At 44.4% G+C, this 16723-nt stretch overlaps 1 long non-coding RNA gene and 1 other non-coding gene across 2 annotated transcripts; one reads left to right on the top strand and one right to left on the bottom strand.

The window, feature by feature from the left end:
- Positions 1–4821: 4821 nt before the first annotated feature.
- On the top strand, positions 4822–4906 carry LOC129734649 (small nucleolar RNA SNORD45). Its single transcript, XR_008730137.1, has one exon. It is a non-coding gene; the product is annotated as a small nucleolar RNA SNORD45 (small nucleolar RNA).
- A 6125-nt stretch (positions 4907–11031) lies between these two features.
- LOC129734507 (uncharacterized) lies at positions 11032–13315 on the bottom strand. Its single transcript, XR_008730078.1, has 4 exons — positions 13143–13315; positions 12047–12122; positions 11732–11880; positions 11032–11226 (listed from the first exon to the last, which is right to left on the bottom strand). It is a non-coding gene; the product is annotated as an uncharacterized LOC129734507 (long non-coding RNA).
- Positions 13316–16723: the final 3408 nt, after the last annotated feature.

Here is a 16723-nt window from a genome sequence, read left to right as displayed (position 1 = left end):
TGTGTTCATAGGGAAGAGGCCAATACATTTTCTTTCTAAGCTACGTATTCTTGGTTTCAGTCTATAGCTTCTAAGCTAAGGAACTAATTTTTCATACCTTTCTGTTTCGGGGGTTTTTTTTTTTGGTTTGGTTTTTTTTCCCCACCCCGGAGGATTCCCTTATTTGCTAAATATGACACCTTATTCATCTCACAGCACCGCTCCAAGTGCTCATATGGCTTCTTCCACCACAGAGCTTTCTATATAAATTTTTCCATTATGGTGCCCACACAAGCAAATGAAAAAAAAAAAAAATCTACATTTTTGTATTCCTCAGGAAGCGGAATCCTGGTTGTATTGAAGCCAGTGGTAAAACCTCTATAGATTTCCTGGGGTCAGGATAGCATTTGTGGCCTTGACCACCGGTGCTTTTCTAGGTTGAACCATTTCTGTTACAACTTTCAGATGTTCAATCAACCACTTAGAACAGACTAGCCCTTTTGTATAAAATTGCATCAGAGAGAACAGAAAATTCAGAAAATAGTGCAGCAACTCAACTTTTTGCACCTTTTTGTCTCTTGGGGATCATGGCATTTTGCAAAATCACTCCTGCTCAGGGATAAATTGCTCAATTAACATATTCAAACAAATCAGAATCAAAGCTGTTTATCGATCTATTCATAGCAAGTAATTAAGTAGCCATCTGAACTATAGCTTTTGCTGCTTTTAGTTATGCATTTCCTGATAAGGTAAAGTCATACACAATTGCACTAATGTATGTTCTGCTGCTAATAACAGCTTAAATAACTTTTTTGTATACAGTGTATGCTGCATCAAAATGCAGTGTTTGAGGGAAGTCTGCACATTAATAAACCTGTTTTGTTGTGGGTGTTTTTTGGCTTCATGCACAGTGGTTAAAGAATTCTCATTGCCGGGTACTTTGAGAGCCACACATGAAGAGCAGTTTGTACAGGCTAAGAATTCTCATTCTTCTATTATGAGTTTTAGACTTTGAGTCTTTATTCCTCCAGGTCCATGTCTTTTTTTTTTTTTTTTTTTTTTTTTCCTAATCATGGGCTTTCATCCGAGAAAAAGAAGATGTACATCCCAGAGAACTGATTAAAATCCTTTCCAACAATATATTGGGAGTGATTTTGCAGGTCACAAAGCCATTGACGTTCCACTCAGTCTGAAGGAAGCCAGTAATAAGATATTCCATGTAAATTAAATCATAAGGGACTTCTGAAAACATACCCAAACCCAAGAATCTTGTAAGACTATAGGGTAACCCAGGTTTGAAGGAACTGCAGTAGGCCATCTACTCCACTATTCTGCTCAAAGCTGGATGAACAGTCCTTGTCTAGTAGCAAGTAAAGACTATCTGAAATTCTATTTTCCTTCCTTACAGTTTTGGGGTTTTGGGGGGTTTTGGTGGGGGTTTTTTATTATTATTATTTTGAACTTGCAGCCCAATATATTTAAATTATGTTTGGAGCTAGGGATCTGTTTACAGGCCGTAACAAAGGGTGATTAGAAAAACAAAATTAGTCGAAATAGTTTGGAGACTTTCTTAAGAAAGTGCAAAACCAGACACCTCCGTGAAAATACACTATGTTATCACAATAAACAATAAAGCTATAGGTACACTGTAAATTTCTGGGGAAGCCGTTTTCAAGCAGGGACCCTGCAGTTCGTGCGGTTGTCTCACAGTCTTTATGCCAGTTAACTACAGTCTAAGGAGATCTGTGTCCTGTTCCTGACTGGTACAGATTTTGTCTATGATTTTAACAATGTATTTGATTTTATTATCATGCTCTTTTTCAGTTAGGTCAATATGGGGCTGATGCTTCTTATTGTCTATATTGTCTGTTTAGAATCATGGAATCATGTAGGCTGGAAAAGACCTTTGAGATCATCAAGCCCAGCCATTAACCCAGCACTGCCAAGCCCACCACTAACCATGTCGCTTAAGCGCAGCATCTATGTGTTTTCTAAACGCCTCCAGGGATGGTGGTTCTACCACCTCCCTGGGCAGCCCGTTCCAATGCTTGGGCAGCCTTTCAGTGAAGAAACGTCTCCGAATATCCAATCTAAACTTCCCCTAGTGCAGCTTGAGGCCATTTGCTCTTGTCCTGTTGCTTGTTACCTGGGAGAAAAGAGCAACCCCCCCTGCCTACAGCCTCTGTCAGGCAGCTGTAGGGAGTGAGAAGGTCCCCCCTGAGCACCCCCCCAGCCTCAACCCCCCCAGTGCCCTCAGATGCTCCCCGTCAGCCTTGTGCCCCAGCCCCTTCCCCAGCCCCCGACTTGTCTCCGGACACGCTCCAGCCCCTCGGTGTCTCTCTTGCAGTGAGGGGCCGCAAGCTGAACGTGGCATTCCAGGTGCGGCCCCACCAGTGCCGGGTATAGGAGGACGGTCACTGCCCTGGTCCTGCTGGCCACACTGTTTCTGATACAGGCCAGGCTGCTGCTGGCCGTCTTGGCCACCTGGGCACACTGGGGGCTCGTGCCCAGCCGGCCACTGACCACCCCTCCAGGCCCTTTCCCACCAGCAGCAACCCAGCCCCTGCCCCCCGCCTGCAGCTGCCTGGGGCTGGTGTGACCCAGGGCAGGGCCCGGCACAGAGCCCTGTTGAACCCCATCCAAGTGGCCTCAGCCCCTCGGCCTGGCCTGCCCAGCCCCCTGCAGAGCCCCCTGCCCCCCCGGCAGATCGACGCTCCTGCCCAGCTTGGTGTCCTCTGCCAACTGACGGAGGGTGCGCTCCATCCCCTCGTCTGCGCCCTCGGTGAAGATGTTGAACAGGACTGGCCCCGCCACCAAGCCCTGGGGACACCCGCTGTGCCCGGCGCCAGCGGGATGTAGCTCCATTCCCCACCGCGCTCTGGGCTCGCTCCAGGCAGCTCCTAACCCCGCGCAGAGCGCCCGGCCCGGCCAGGAGCAGCCAGGTTCTCCGGGAGATGCTGTGGGAGACGGTGTCAGTGTCCAGGTAGACACCACCCACAGCATTTCCCTTGTCCACTGGGTGGCTCACCTTGTCGTAGAAGGAGATTTATTTAAATTGATTTATTTAGAGAATACATCTTGTGGAACAGGAATTCCTTTGTGAATATGCAGTTGTTAGCACGACTGAAGCTTGATCTTGGCAATCCAAGTAGCTATTACTGTCAATAAATGAATGAAATGATAAGCCTATGGATCATAATTGCAATTTAATAAGTGTACGTGTATATGTAAATTAAAAAAATAATACCACTTCTTTCCTTTTTTTGCTCTTTCACATTTACATTTCTCATATCCTCTTTTCTTCTTGTTTCCTTGGAAACTTCCATTTTGAGAAGATAACGATAGGTTCAGTATTAAGTATATGCAGAACACTAGCTGTTTTCTGCATTCTCGATGCCCATCCAGTTTCCAGTTGGTATGGGAGGTGATGGAACATTTCCCTCATTTGCAGAAAGGAACTTACTTGGAGAACTTTCATGCCCGCTGGTTACTAAGAGGGGAAAAGGCAATGCAGGATATAGAATCACTTTGCTTTTATAGGAAGGATCTTTCCTTCTTTGCTGTAAGAAACAAAGTGATATAGAGGACAGCGATACAATATACTAATAGAATGTCGGAAGTTAGTTGACAAAATTATGTATCTTCATCCACTGTTGTCATTCGACTTCCTAGTAACTCCGGCCTGTGACCTCCTTGGTATGAAATTTTCCATGGGCCACTGATCTCAGTCTCTGAGGTGGGAAGGGAACGGCACGCTGGTTCTGCAATTCTTCCGTTCGCCCTGAGAACGAGACCCTGAAGGGAGGAGGGCTGCTGTTTTCAGCATATTTGTGAGTCTGTCATTTCCCAGAGCTGTAGGAGCTCTAACAAATAATCAGAGTGTGGGAGCTAAAAGCATAGATACAGAGAACAGAACAAGATCTGTTGGTGTTGTGTTCCCATTTTTATTCCTGTTCGCTGTGCCTGCAGGCAGCATATGAAAAGCGTAAAGCAGAGTTACTACAGGACATGAATTACTGTTTCAAGCCTGTTTGTCTTTGGAGGAAAGCAGACCGCAGCTTCATGAATTCAGGAGTTTCACAAGTGAAATCGAAAACCTTATTTGCTGTTTGGTTGGTTTAGTTACAATAAAGCAATTATAATACCAGTAGTAAAGAATATTTATGAGTAGATGGAGAAAAAACAAAGTTAAACATTGCAATATGGAAATATGCTATTTTTCCTAAGTAGCTATCCAAATCAGAACTTAATATATAAACTTTCACATTGCTCTACAGCAACAGATCAAGAATGTTAGTTGCAGTTCAAATTCCTACTTCATAAGAATTTTTCAGAAAGAGTCTGAGAGAGGAGTGGGGTTTCTGCAGTTCTACACAGATGAACAGAAGCTGCTCCAAAACTTGCTCAAGCTTCAGCATTCTATTCTCAGTGTTCCTTCACAAAACATGCCCGTAAGCTCTCATGTATCTTGTCCAGCCTTAAGAAATTAACTCGGATCGCAACTGAAGAGGACGTGTATTACTTGTGCTCGTAACAATCTCCAGGCAGGGTGTCTTCTTTTATTACAGTCCCGGGCATGCAGGCTTTTGCTACTATTCTGGTTTTGCTGTTCTCCTTAAGTGCCCAGTGAGGTTTGCTCTAGTATCAGCCATGGCAGTTAATGTTCTCTCGCTCACCTGTTGTGTTTTTAGCACCGGTTTCTGTGGGCGCAAGGGGTCCATTTTAGATCTTTGAGTCACTGCGTCGTGCCGTTGTGGCTTTTCCATTGGCGAACTGCTGCTGTAATTCCCTAAGGGGCTTCCTAGGTCAGGAGGTAGCGGATGGGAGCAGGTTGCCGCCCTGGGTCAGTGGTGAGTGCTGGCATGTATCATCTGACCTAGAGCTGATGTCTGTCACCACTTTAGCTCTGGAATGACTCTGAGACCCAGGGAACTCTGGTTCCCTTAAGCTGCAACCTTGGAGCTTTTCCAAGCAGTGGATGAAATTCCTGTCACAGGCTCTAAGGCACCTTAAGGAGAAGGGGGCACAGTCTGAGTTTTCCCCCATGTAGGCGCCAGGGAGGTACAGTTCTGAGCTTAGTGCTGGCCGCTACTGGGAGACGCTTTCGAGTGATCTGAGTGCAGCTCTGGCTACCCAAAGCTGGACAGGGTTGGCAAATGCTGATGTAGAGTTTTGGTGGTAAACTTGACCAGCCTGTCTTAACGAGCAGGCATGTTCTGTGTTCGCAACCACCGTTTGGTCCCGCCTAGGCATCCCGAAAGTTTGAAGGGCCGCGGTCACATCTTCCCTGGGTCACACACAATGAACGGTTGCCTGTGCAGAGTTGCTTTTTAAGGAGCAGGCTGTGGTTCTATTTTCTCTGTTTGGCTTTGCATTTGGGAAATAATGTAACAGTTACAGCTCAACTGAAGGAGCACGATACCTGACGCGGCAGAGAAGGAGGTGCGTTTTACTAATTGTTTGGTGTGCGTCAGTTTGACCCCAAAATGACATCGTGTCAAAGCTTGTGGCCAGGTTCCGCTGTAGATGTTGACTTGGGGTATGAATGGCTCCAGGTGTGCTTTAGGAGAGCTCTGTTGGTGTAGGTGTGCTGAGCAACTGCTCTGCTGTGTGTGCAGCTGTTCTGGTTTGGCTTCCTGGTGCGAGCATGCAGAAGAAAACTCGCAAGTGTGGTCAGCCTTGCCGTAAAATCAGAACGCTTTCTGCTGCTGCCTGGATATCCGAGAGCCTCCTGAACGTTTCAGGCAGGCAAGAGATGTGCTCCAGTACATCTGAGAGTCCACAGCTCTGCAGTTCCCTAGAGGGGCACTCACTACAGGTAAGGCTGTAAGATGGCAGAGCTCTCTGCAAGTGACGCTGACGGAGTTTCTTTGGGTATATATTTGGATACGTGTGCGAGCTGAAAAGCTATTGTTTGCTTTCCTGCTCAGTAAGCACAGGTCACTTGGGTGGTCATGGACACTTGTCATTTACTGAGGAAGTTTCCACCCGTTGCATGGAAAGGGAAACGGTTCAGAGGCACTGTTTAGGGTTTGGGGTTTTTTTGTTTGTTGTAAAACCTGGAGGTTTAGCATTTTGTTCTGTGGTGTCGGTTAAAGAAAAAGTATTTTGAATTCAGAAATGTAAAGTGCTGAAGCAGCTAAGTGGCAGAACCAGGCCTCGTTCCTAGTGTAGCCATAACCCAAGGCTGGTTTAAAGCCCAGCCCAGTTACGTCAGTGGGAGAACAGAGAAACAACAGATGATCGAGTTGTGTACACGGGTGCTCTCAAACTCAGGTACCTGTTCTTGGAAAAATTTGTCTACGAGAATAGTAATTGCTTGTTCAAAGACTAAGTGTGCTTGAAGGAGTGTGTGAGTTAAAGCAGGCAGAAAGAAGATCAAGATCTGAGGAGCAGCCTGGAACTGAGGAGATGAATCACCTGGGACAGTCAGGTGATGGATTTGCAGAACTGACAGGACCAAAGGAAACTCCTAAAAACTTCAGACGTTGACTAACGGTTTGAGAAGCATATCTAAGCCGTGCTGTATCCCTTTGCTCTCTGCCACTCGCTGGGGGGGCAGCCCGGCTCTGAGTTGTGACTAAAGCAAACCCAGCGGTACCCGGATCTATTTAAATGTCTCCCGGAACAACAGCAATCGCTGGGGCTTATCCGTAGGACCTCACCACCCACTGCCCCCCCCTGCACCTTGTGCCGTGGGTTCCCCACGCTGCTGCTGCTCCCTCCTGGTGGGCCGGGGGCGCGGACAGAAAGAGCCACCCGACTGTAAAGCTGCCAGATGCAAAGGATTTAGCCGCTCGAGCCACGCGGGTGCTTTTGAGTCCGGAGGCAACGGGTAATAGTGGCTGGGCTGCGAGTGGGCAGAGGGCAGAGCGCAGGGCACCCCGCAGCCGCAGCGAGCGTTCCCGGCGGCCGGTGGCGTCAACTGGGCCGAGATCCCGCCCAGCGCTCGCCCGGCCAGTGCTCAGCACGGGGCTGGTGGGGACCTGCTGCCACTGGCGACCAAGAAGGGGGTACTGCAGCCAAGCTATCTAACAGAAGCTGCAAAGTTTATTGTAGCAATGGAGTCAATAACAACAAATGCTGAGAAAGAAAAACAGCTGAGCAGGTTTTCCTGAATTATGGTGACTGAATTTCATCCAGAAAGGAGGAAGCAAAAAAGCCATTTAGCAGGCCCTTGGTATCACCAGATACTCTTACAGAATGTGGCGTTCCCCCTTGGCTAGCACTAGCTAGGATAAATACTGGTAGCGATTGTTGGCTGTTTCTGTCGCCTAAAGTCTGCTCTGAGGACTAAGTGAGACATTCCTCCTCTGTGAATATCATTAACGGTATCTGGCTTTGCTTTGGTTGTTTCCGTGTTTTTTAAAAACTGTACTTGTGTATGTGAAAAGGGAAAGACATGATGCTTACTTTTTAGTTTAATTGCCATGGCTGAAGTGGAAGAGTCCAGAAAAATGTAAGCTGGCTGAGGAAATGGGTCGACCTCAAAGCTGTGTCTATCTCCAAACAAGGGAAATCCTGTTTCTCCTGATGAGGAAGGATCATTGTTAAATAGCCATCACATTACCACATCACCAACATATAATGCCTAATGTTATGTGTTTGTATATGTAACAAAATCATACGTGCATTTATTTCTCGTTTGAGAATGCGGTCTGTGGAGGGTTTCTCTGCGCTGTAGTTCAGAGACCTGTAACTTAGGCTTAATTTAGACCTGAATACACCACCTAGAAATGAATCCAGTTTTGATGCAAAAGCAAAGGGGACAGATGTTCTACTTCTTTTAGAAGTTGTTCCAGTGGCTAACTGCCTTCACTGAGACCTCAGTTTCACTTTTTTAAAAATGTGAATGGTTTTAGTGTTAAGCAATAGGTTCTTCACATGTCTTTTGCATAAATGTCAGTTCCTGTTAAAATCAATTTATAAAATATGACACCAACTAACTTTCAGACAAACTAGAAAGACGCCGATTTGAAACTCTTACATTGTACAACCTGCTTTCCCAAGCTCAACTTTTCTGCCTCTTCTCTGTGTTACATACCGTTTTCCAAGAACTTAAGATTCTGAGAACTGAACTAAGCATAATATTGCAGCATCTGTCTCATTAATGACATGAAATCATGTCTCCATTGCTGTTCATTACTATACCATACCTAGATTCAAGGATGAAGTTACTCCCGTTTGTCATGACATCACACCAACCTCTCCACCATTACACCTAAAGCCTCCTCAGCCAGCGCTTACCACAGATACAGTTCCCACATACGAGACGTGGGCTCCACTTCATCATCCTAATGGGGGTTTGGAGTACTGCAGTAACGCACATTTCATTTGAATAGGCTTTACCTGACTGCTCAACTTGAACGTTCATCACTCTCAAACATCTCACAACTTGCTTGTAGCTGTTGCATTCGCTTCCATATAATCAGAACTACTGAATAACGCGTGACATCGAATTTACATAATTTCCTTATAAACGCTGAAGTTTCATGAACCATTTTGTAGACCTGCTAGCTGTTACTCCAATAAACCCTCATTACTACTTAGTGTTTCAAAGCGCTAGCCTTTCTCATGAGAAAAATTTAGGTACTGCGTGGACAGTACCTTGGAGGTGGGGAATAGACGTGACACTTTGCTATCCTTACCAATTACCATTCTTCTGAGAGTACTAAATTTCTCTGGGAGGAATGTATTTTCCATAAGGGAATTTTCATTCCTATTAGCTACATTCCCAGCCTTAGCTTTCAGTTTCAGACCGAACTAATCTGAACTCATTTTAAAAAAAACAGATAAAAATGCAGAGTCATCTTTAAGAACTCTACCTAGAAGTAAGCAGCTTTCATTATTTCTTTGAGTAACTTCTGCAAATCTCCATTGCCTAGAGTTCAACAGGCAGCAGCCCTTCCTCTAGACTATGAAAGGTGGGGATCGCAGATGCAGCATTGACTTAGCAAATGAAGGCATCCACATAAAACAACAAAACTGGTTTATCAAGTTATAAATAAAAAACGTAGTCCTTAACATAAGACATCAGTAGATCTGCATAGCAAACTTTGCTTTCTACCAGGAGTATGGTCTAAGCACTTCCTGAAACAGGAACAGCAGCAGCGTATTTACTTAGGACTTACCAAGGAAACTGACACACTTGGAACGGGTATGGACAAACAGCTGCTGTTCTTTACTGTTCTCCTGGTAAGAAGCGGTATGAATGATTTTCTATAGTCTTACACTTAGCCAATCAAAGTTCTCCTTAATAACCTTGCCCCATGACCCAGATACTTGAGGTTTTCCTGACTAAGAACAAGGTATAAAGATAACGGGAAAACCATGACTTTAATTGGTAACCCGGTTAACATCTAAGGGTGCGTTTTGATTATGGAAGAATTACTTTAACATTATGAAGGTAGTAAGAGCACAAGCTATGAAAACTTGCAACAATTTGAGCCATCTTGCCCGCTACGGAGTAAGCAAGAACTGGGAAAATGAAAAGCAAATTTTCTCTAACAAGCTCAAGTCTTTCTGGCTGAAATTATATATTAGTAATTTACGTTAAGAAAGAAATTCTAACAGAGAGCACAAGAAAAGTTGATTAGTCTTTCCTGCCTGTTAACCCCAGAGAAAAAACACCGTTAATGAATGTAAAGGAACACCTATGAAGGCACAGTTGAAACAGATGGAAGCCAGTAAGTTTTCACACAGCCATGACAGAAACCATAGTTCCCATTGTCATACCTAGCTGCTGAAGCCAAGAGCGTGGACAGAATAGGGACAGCACTCTTGGTGAAAGATCATCAATATTCCCTGACGGCAGCGAACGTTAACAAGTTTTAAAATCGATTTAAGTATCATTTTGCAGGGCTCAAAACCACCTCATTATTACTGTGGCGTGAATACCAAGCTGAGAAACAGAAAAGCTTTGAAGCACGATGCTAGGATATAGGAGGGTTTCTTACACCTCTCACAGATGCTGACCATCAACAGGCCAAACTACGTGAACCTGGAATGACAATTCTCAAGTGAAACAACTGCAATAGGTGCATCTGACTGCAATCCAATTAATTCAAGAAACAGTACCCACCCATATGAAGAAATGGGTAGTTTCTCAAAATGCTGTTTGCTGTCAAGAGTCATCCAGCCAACACCGACGCATGCACACACAACACAGTGCAAATCAGATGTACTAAGCTACCCTTTGAATTGAGGGCACCTCAGGGATTGTTTACTAATAGTTAAGACAAAGGATAATTAGAAACGGTCTATGAACAGAAAGATCCCAGTCTTGAAGGCACAGTATCTCTATCACAGACACGCCCAACCATGGGCAGGGTTGGGGGAATTTAGAAAAAAAGAAAAAGGGGAAAAAAAAAAAAAAAAAAAAGAGAGAGAGACACACACACACACAAGTAAAAAGACTGGTAGGATTCAGCGTAAAGCAAAAAGAAATCCCACTAAACCATGAACACGTAAGCCTAGTGCCGCAGAAAAGTAACTTACAAGAATATCCTTTTACACAAAACCTCAACGGGTGTAGACATTGTCTTTTCACCGATAACGTTCCTATTTCTGCCTCTTTGTCGCTGCTTTCAGTCCCTGCCAGGGGAGGGAGCCCAGGTTAAAATACATCAGTACGTAGCCCAAGGACTCCAAGTCATCTCCGTGAGATTGCTCTACAACAGTATAAAAAAGGAGTACTGGAAAAACAAAAGACTGTGCAACAAGACCGTCATAAAAAACCTTTGAAAAACAAGGGATAGCTGAGTTACTATGCCCACGATAAACAGTACAAGAAAAAGCCTATCACCCTTGCAATTATTAAAAAAAAAGGTGCTAATTCCTGAGAATTACAGTCGGACCAATTCCCACCCAATCAAGAGATAAGAGGCCAAGCACACTGCGCTGTTAAGTGCCATAAATAAGGATCATACTCTATGCCTCATTAAAGCAACATCTACTTGTGCTAAAATTAAGTGCATCGACACTTTCAAAGTTTTTATTTATTGCTTTCTCCAGCTCGTTGATTCCAAGATGCGTGTTGATGGATGCATAACAGGCGGTTCCTGTTAAGTTTTTATTTTCACGATATGGGATATGTTGGTGAGTTTGAGAGTCTCGCTACTTCTTTGCTAACCCAGAGTCTATTATGTAGACAAGATTGCCTTTCTTCCCAAGGCCCATTAAGAAGTTGTCTGGCTTCACATCTCAGTGGATGAAGTTCTCAGAGTGAACGTATTCAATTCAACTAATCTAGATAAAGAGGAAAAAAAAAACCAAACCAACCATAAATCACTCGAGAGAGACTAGGCGTACACTTTTTTCCGTATAAAAACACTAGCAAGATTGTCTTAACGATAAAAGAGGTAATGAAACTTTTTATTGTAAAACGTAAGGGCATTAAAGAGAACATAATTCGACAGACAACACATAAACCTCTCCAGCTCTTTCCCCGTGTCTATTTTACATTTGTTTCCAAAAACTTTCTCGGGCGAATTTCTTTTGTCTTTGAGCAGTGCAACAGACGGTTTGCAAACAGCGCAAGTCTGCTTTTTAAAAATCAATTAAAACTTTGTAATCACTTTAGATGGGGCACTTTGTATTTAAGCGCAACAAAACCAATGTTGAGTCTTTTCTTTCATGATAACAGGCCTATTCACCTCTAAATTACAGAAACAACGTATTTGGTTCTGATCTCTCAAGGAATCTGAATATTCCAACACACTGCACCATCAAGATCAGCAAAGCAGGTTCCTACCATTTGGTCAGCGAGTAATAGGACTGTCTCGAGACTAAATTTCCTTGAACAAAAACTGAAGAGATCTTCAAGACTCGGTCCAAACGGCTCCATCCCCATTCCATTGTAGTCCCCTTCAGCTCCACACCACTTAATTGTGGGAACGCACACTAGAGGAAAAGAAACAGTTTATCCAGTATAACAATTTGATTTATATACAAATCTTCAAGGCTCCTAAGATGAATTCTAAGAGGGTCACGACTGTGACTGTTTGTACTCACAGTGAAGCTCAATATTTGATGCAACCGTCAGCCAAGAAAAAGGTGAAAAACTCACCATCGCTGAACATTTCATCATCTGTAAGCTGCCCACCCTTAGCATAAAGGACTCCAAATTTAAAATTCACAGGTCCCTGAGAAATAAAACCAAATAGTACAGGATAAACAGACAATCAAACAAAAGACCCAAAACAATGTTTCCTCTAAGGACTTTTTTATACATCTTTTGTATACGCCCTCACACAGGAATATACACTTCATGCCAGCTCTATTGCATGCTCAAGTAGCAGATACCTAATAATTTACTTTTGATCATAGATTATGAATTTTATGATAGCACTAAGTTGCTCATCTATTAATAGGATATATTATGCCGGTGCTTTAAATGATTTTCCATCTCATATTTGCACAGAAATACCACATTTTTTTACTGCAATAAGCAGTCAGTACCGAAGCTGGTATAAGTCACTAAGTAAGTGCTAGGAGTGAAAAGTTTACATTTACCTCTTGCTCTTCAAGAGCAAATAAATCCTGTAAACAAATCAATATCTTTAGCACACTGGTACTGAAGACAGCACAAAACGCCCTGGAACATACTCGTATATTTGTTTAATTTCAAAGTAGCCAGTTCAACCCATAAAGACAGCTTATTTTGTAACTGTAACCCTACTCCTCATTATTATCTGTCGCGACGGAGGGAAGACACAGTCACTCAATATGAGTGATCAGCAGACTTCGTTTATTGAACCTTACAGTCACCTTTTATGCCTTCTTATAATTAGCTCATACATCTTACAGAAGTTAAGCTCATTATTGGTTAGTTGCCTAAATACCAAGCCCACCCCTAGTTTCTCTTCTGTAGTTTTCTGTTCCCACCTGCAACATTCTTTTCCCACCAAAATCTTCCTGTTACTGTGTAACAAGGACAGCCAAAGACAGTGTATTTTGCTTTACTTCAGATAAGCTGGGAGCGATGTGCATTTTTGTCCAGCCAGCTGGACTATGTCTATGCGACCCTTTTCAGCTAGTCAGTTATCCACAATTATCCTGCTACCGAAAGGAACAAACCACTAGCATTCATACCCAACGACTTATTTTTCCAGAAAAGAATAAAAAGCCACAACCAAACAAAAAAAAAAGAAGTCGCCTCCTACCTTCTGTATCTCAGGATGAAAAATTTCCCTCGGGCTCTTCCCAAATTTGTCAAGACCCACAGCACTGAAATGCAAACGAAATACTGCTTTATAGGAGAGCAAGTATACATTTCAACATTAAACTGCTAACTGGCTGTAGTTAGAACCGATTTCAAAAAGAATTGTTCAAAGAGCCTTGCTGACATGGAATTTGTTGTGGAAGAGCCATTTATTTCCCACAATACTAACCTCTAAGACTTCCTAAACTTCTTTTGGATTTTAAAAACAGAAAGAAACCTGATCTCCGTGCAGGGTCCTAGTTAAGTGTACTGCATTTACTTGTAAAGCACAGAATTTTATTCCATCATCCTTCACTTTGGCTTTATACATAATCCTTGTGAGCATTTTAGGAAGACGCAATAACCTATTCTATTTCATAAGCTTCTCTTCTATCTCTTTTAAAATAATTCTGGCATGTCAAATGAAAAACGAGTCGTTCAGCATCAAGTTCACACCCCAAAGATCCACAAGCAAGATCAACTGCCTCAGTCAACAGAAATACCTAATTTATAGCATTTCTTCCTAACTCATGTGTCTACATGACTATTATTTTTGCCCATTTTTTCCCTAGCATGAATTTCTGGAGCTGCGCAGCATGCCACGGAGTGCCAAACGCAGTCTGTCTGAGGCACACTGAGCTGACACGGAGGTCACATCTGATGCACCTTTCCATCATTGCTTATGCTAGGTCACCATGCGGACAGGAGTTCCCATAGTTCCCTTTGAAATTAAAATGCTAGACTTAATTTACAAAAAAGCAGGTTTATCGTGTAACTGAAGTTCTTTGAGATAGTCGGTACCTAGACTCACGCTGGCTGTGAACAGGGTGAAATGGCAAAGGGCTATCAACCAGGCCCAAGGGAAGGCTCAAAGGCTGTAAAAGCTGAAGAATAGTCAGGGAAGGGATTTTAGCCCGAGCCCAAGCAGGCAAAAGGAGATGACCTTAGTCCTGCTGCCTGCAGGTGTGTGGGAAAATCACCCTGAGGGGCGGGAATTCGACCAAACTGCGTCCTAACAGAAGCGTAGCATTACGGAAAGCTTTTTTAGGGTAAAATGCAGCTATGGCCTTCAGGATGGTTGGCATGCACAGAATCCGTATCACCACAGTGCCCTAAGCAACACCTCCTGGCAGCTCAGCGCACGCGGATAGTGGTGACGGAGGATGGTGCGGAGTGGAGACACCACGGCCAGGCCGTCGTGCTCCCTGCAGGAAAGGGAACCAGGTGGCACCACACAGCCGATAAGCTGCACACCAGCTGGCACACGAAGATCCAGGAGATGTCTGTGGCTGAGCCAACCGTTATGGTGAAATTACTTTCCTCAGCTGAAATAATCCCATTGTAATACTAACGCACACCTCCACCTCAAAGCTGCCTGCCTCCAAGGTACTACTACACCTCGCTGGGCACACAACACCAGTTAGTAACAACAATATGCATGACCAAAGTCACTCAAGCTCCGCCTAGATGTGATGGAAATGGACCGGTCCTGAACTGAAACGAGTCCAAAGGGGGGGGGCGGGGGGATTGTCTAAACTCCTCGGTTACCCAACTCTGATTCAGTGTTCACAAAGCTAGGTCAAGCTGACTCACTCTCTACAGTTGTTATGCAGGGACTTCTCACCAAGGCAGTCAGCCTTGGGGAGGATGAGAAACAAAGAACAGGCAGTGAAAACAATGCCAGTACCTAAGTTATGCAGAAAGAAACCTTCAAGTGAGGAAAGTTCTGGCTACGAGAGGAAACGGGATGATAAAGTGTTGCAATCCACTGACATCAACAGAAAATTAGTTGAAAATAAGACAAAGATAATTGCCTTATTCTTAGCGGGAGATCACAACCTCCAACTCAAACAGCCCCCCCAAAGGAAGGCAAAACCCCGCCTGAGGAGCATGCGTAGTTAGCAGAGAACTTCAGCAGTGCTATCTGGGGATACGTACTAATTTGTATTAGAAGCCAGAAACTTGTAACTAATCCTGTGTATGAAAATGAATATGCAATGTACTATGAAGTATAAGAAGTGGACAGATGAAGGGAGAAATTAGGGAAGACTCCATCGGAACTTCTGGGATCCGTCGATGGGCTGAACCTGTCTTCTCCCCCGTAGGGACACCTATCGGGTAAGAGCTCTGTTTTGTGCATGCTAAATAACTGACTCATGCTAGCTGTTATTAGCGATTAGAATTCAGTTGGATGTAGTTGTATGTAATTCAAAGCTTGGTTTTGCAGACAGGCCCTATCACTGGCAATCACAAACCCTAAATTGTCACCATTTCTTATTAATAAGGAGTGTTATTCCGTGAACTGTTGGTGCGAGTCCTTTGTGGGCGCTGGCAGTTGCCGGCAGCGGGTAACACATTCAAACAAAGTGGGAAGACCCGCTGAGGGGTCCCCCTAATGCTGCTAGTGTGCCACCCTGAACAAGTCAGTCGATTTGCCCTTCGATCCAGTGGGACTTTTCAGTGAAGGGTCTGACAGACTGGTCGGGAACAAGGGTCTCAGCTTTCCTGGGGCGCTAACAGACAGATCAAACACCTTGGGTTGAGAGGATTGCATACTGCTGCTCCCCCCCCCCCCCCCCCCCTTCACGTGACAACATGGCACACACCTTGGGAGAAGCAGGGAACGAGGTCTGAAAGAAGCCTGCACTTTCCTCGGTAGAGTAGTGGAGCATCAAAGGATGGAACACGCGAGGGCACTTCAGCAAAGGAGTTACGAGTCTAGTTAACAGAAGACAGTTCCTCCACCCTGGGATGCCTGACCAAAAATGTATATGTGGGTGAGAGTGGAGGGAGAGGCTGCGTTAGGACGGATGCCTAGGAAGAGGTATTTCAGCACTGGTGGGCAGGCACAGAAGACCAGGTGCTCACGCAGGTACAACATGCAGTACTGACAACTGGGAACACTACTCAAGCCAGTACCGTAGGAGCTAGAAGACAACACTTAGCTCATCTTGATGAAAGAGATCTGAAGTGTTTCCCACTCACCATCTTGCCACTCCAACCAAGCCACAGCTCAGGAAATCAGAATTAAGACGCAAGGCTCAATGGACCTGCTAGCCCCTCTGGCAAATTCGGTGGTCTGGGACCTCTCAGACATCTTGTACAGGTGTTGGAAAATCCAGATCTGATGGTACTGACTTCACATCCCAACGCACGCACTGTTCCCAGAACTCTCCTCTCACATCAGGACTGGCAGTGTTATCCCACGTACCAGCTGCAAGCAAGCAAGCAAGAGGCATTTGCTCATACTCTACAGTGACCAAAGGTTCTGAAGACACGCAGACTGCAAAGTCGGGACAGCATTACTGTTTGACTGCAACACTACCAGAATCGTTCCCAGTTTGTACTGAAGTACAACAGTAAGTCATAACATGTGAAAAAATGCAGAGGAGAGGTTTATGTAGCCAAGGACCACTTACTCCAACTTGTAACTGATCCATCAACTGAAATCTATGAATCAGGTATCCATTAACACACACAAAGCAAACGTAGCAAGACGCAACTTTAGGCTTAAGGGTCAAGTCAGCGGAGCCTTCCCTGGAG

The sequence above is a fragment of the Falco cherrug genome, chromosome W, assembly GCF_023634085.1.
Source record: "Falco cherrug isolate bFalChe1 chromosome W, bFalChe1.pri, whole genome shotgun sequence".
NCBI lineage: Eukaryota > Metazoa > Chordata > Aves > Falconiformes > Falconidae > Falco > Falco cherrug.
The sequence above is the reverse complement of the archived record's forward strand: the minus strand, read 5'-3'. Positions and strand labels throughout refer to the sequence as shown.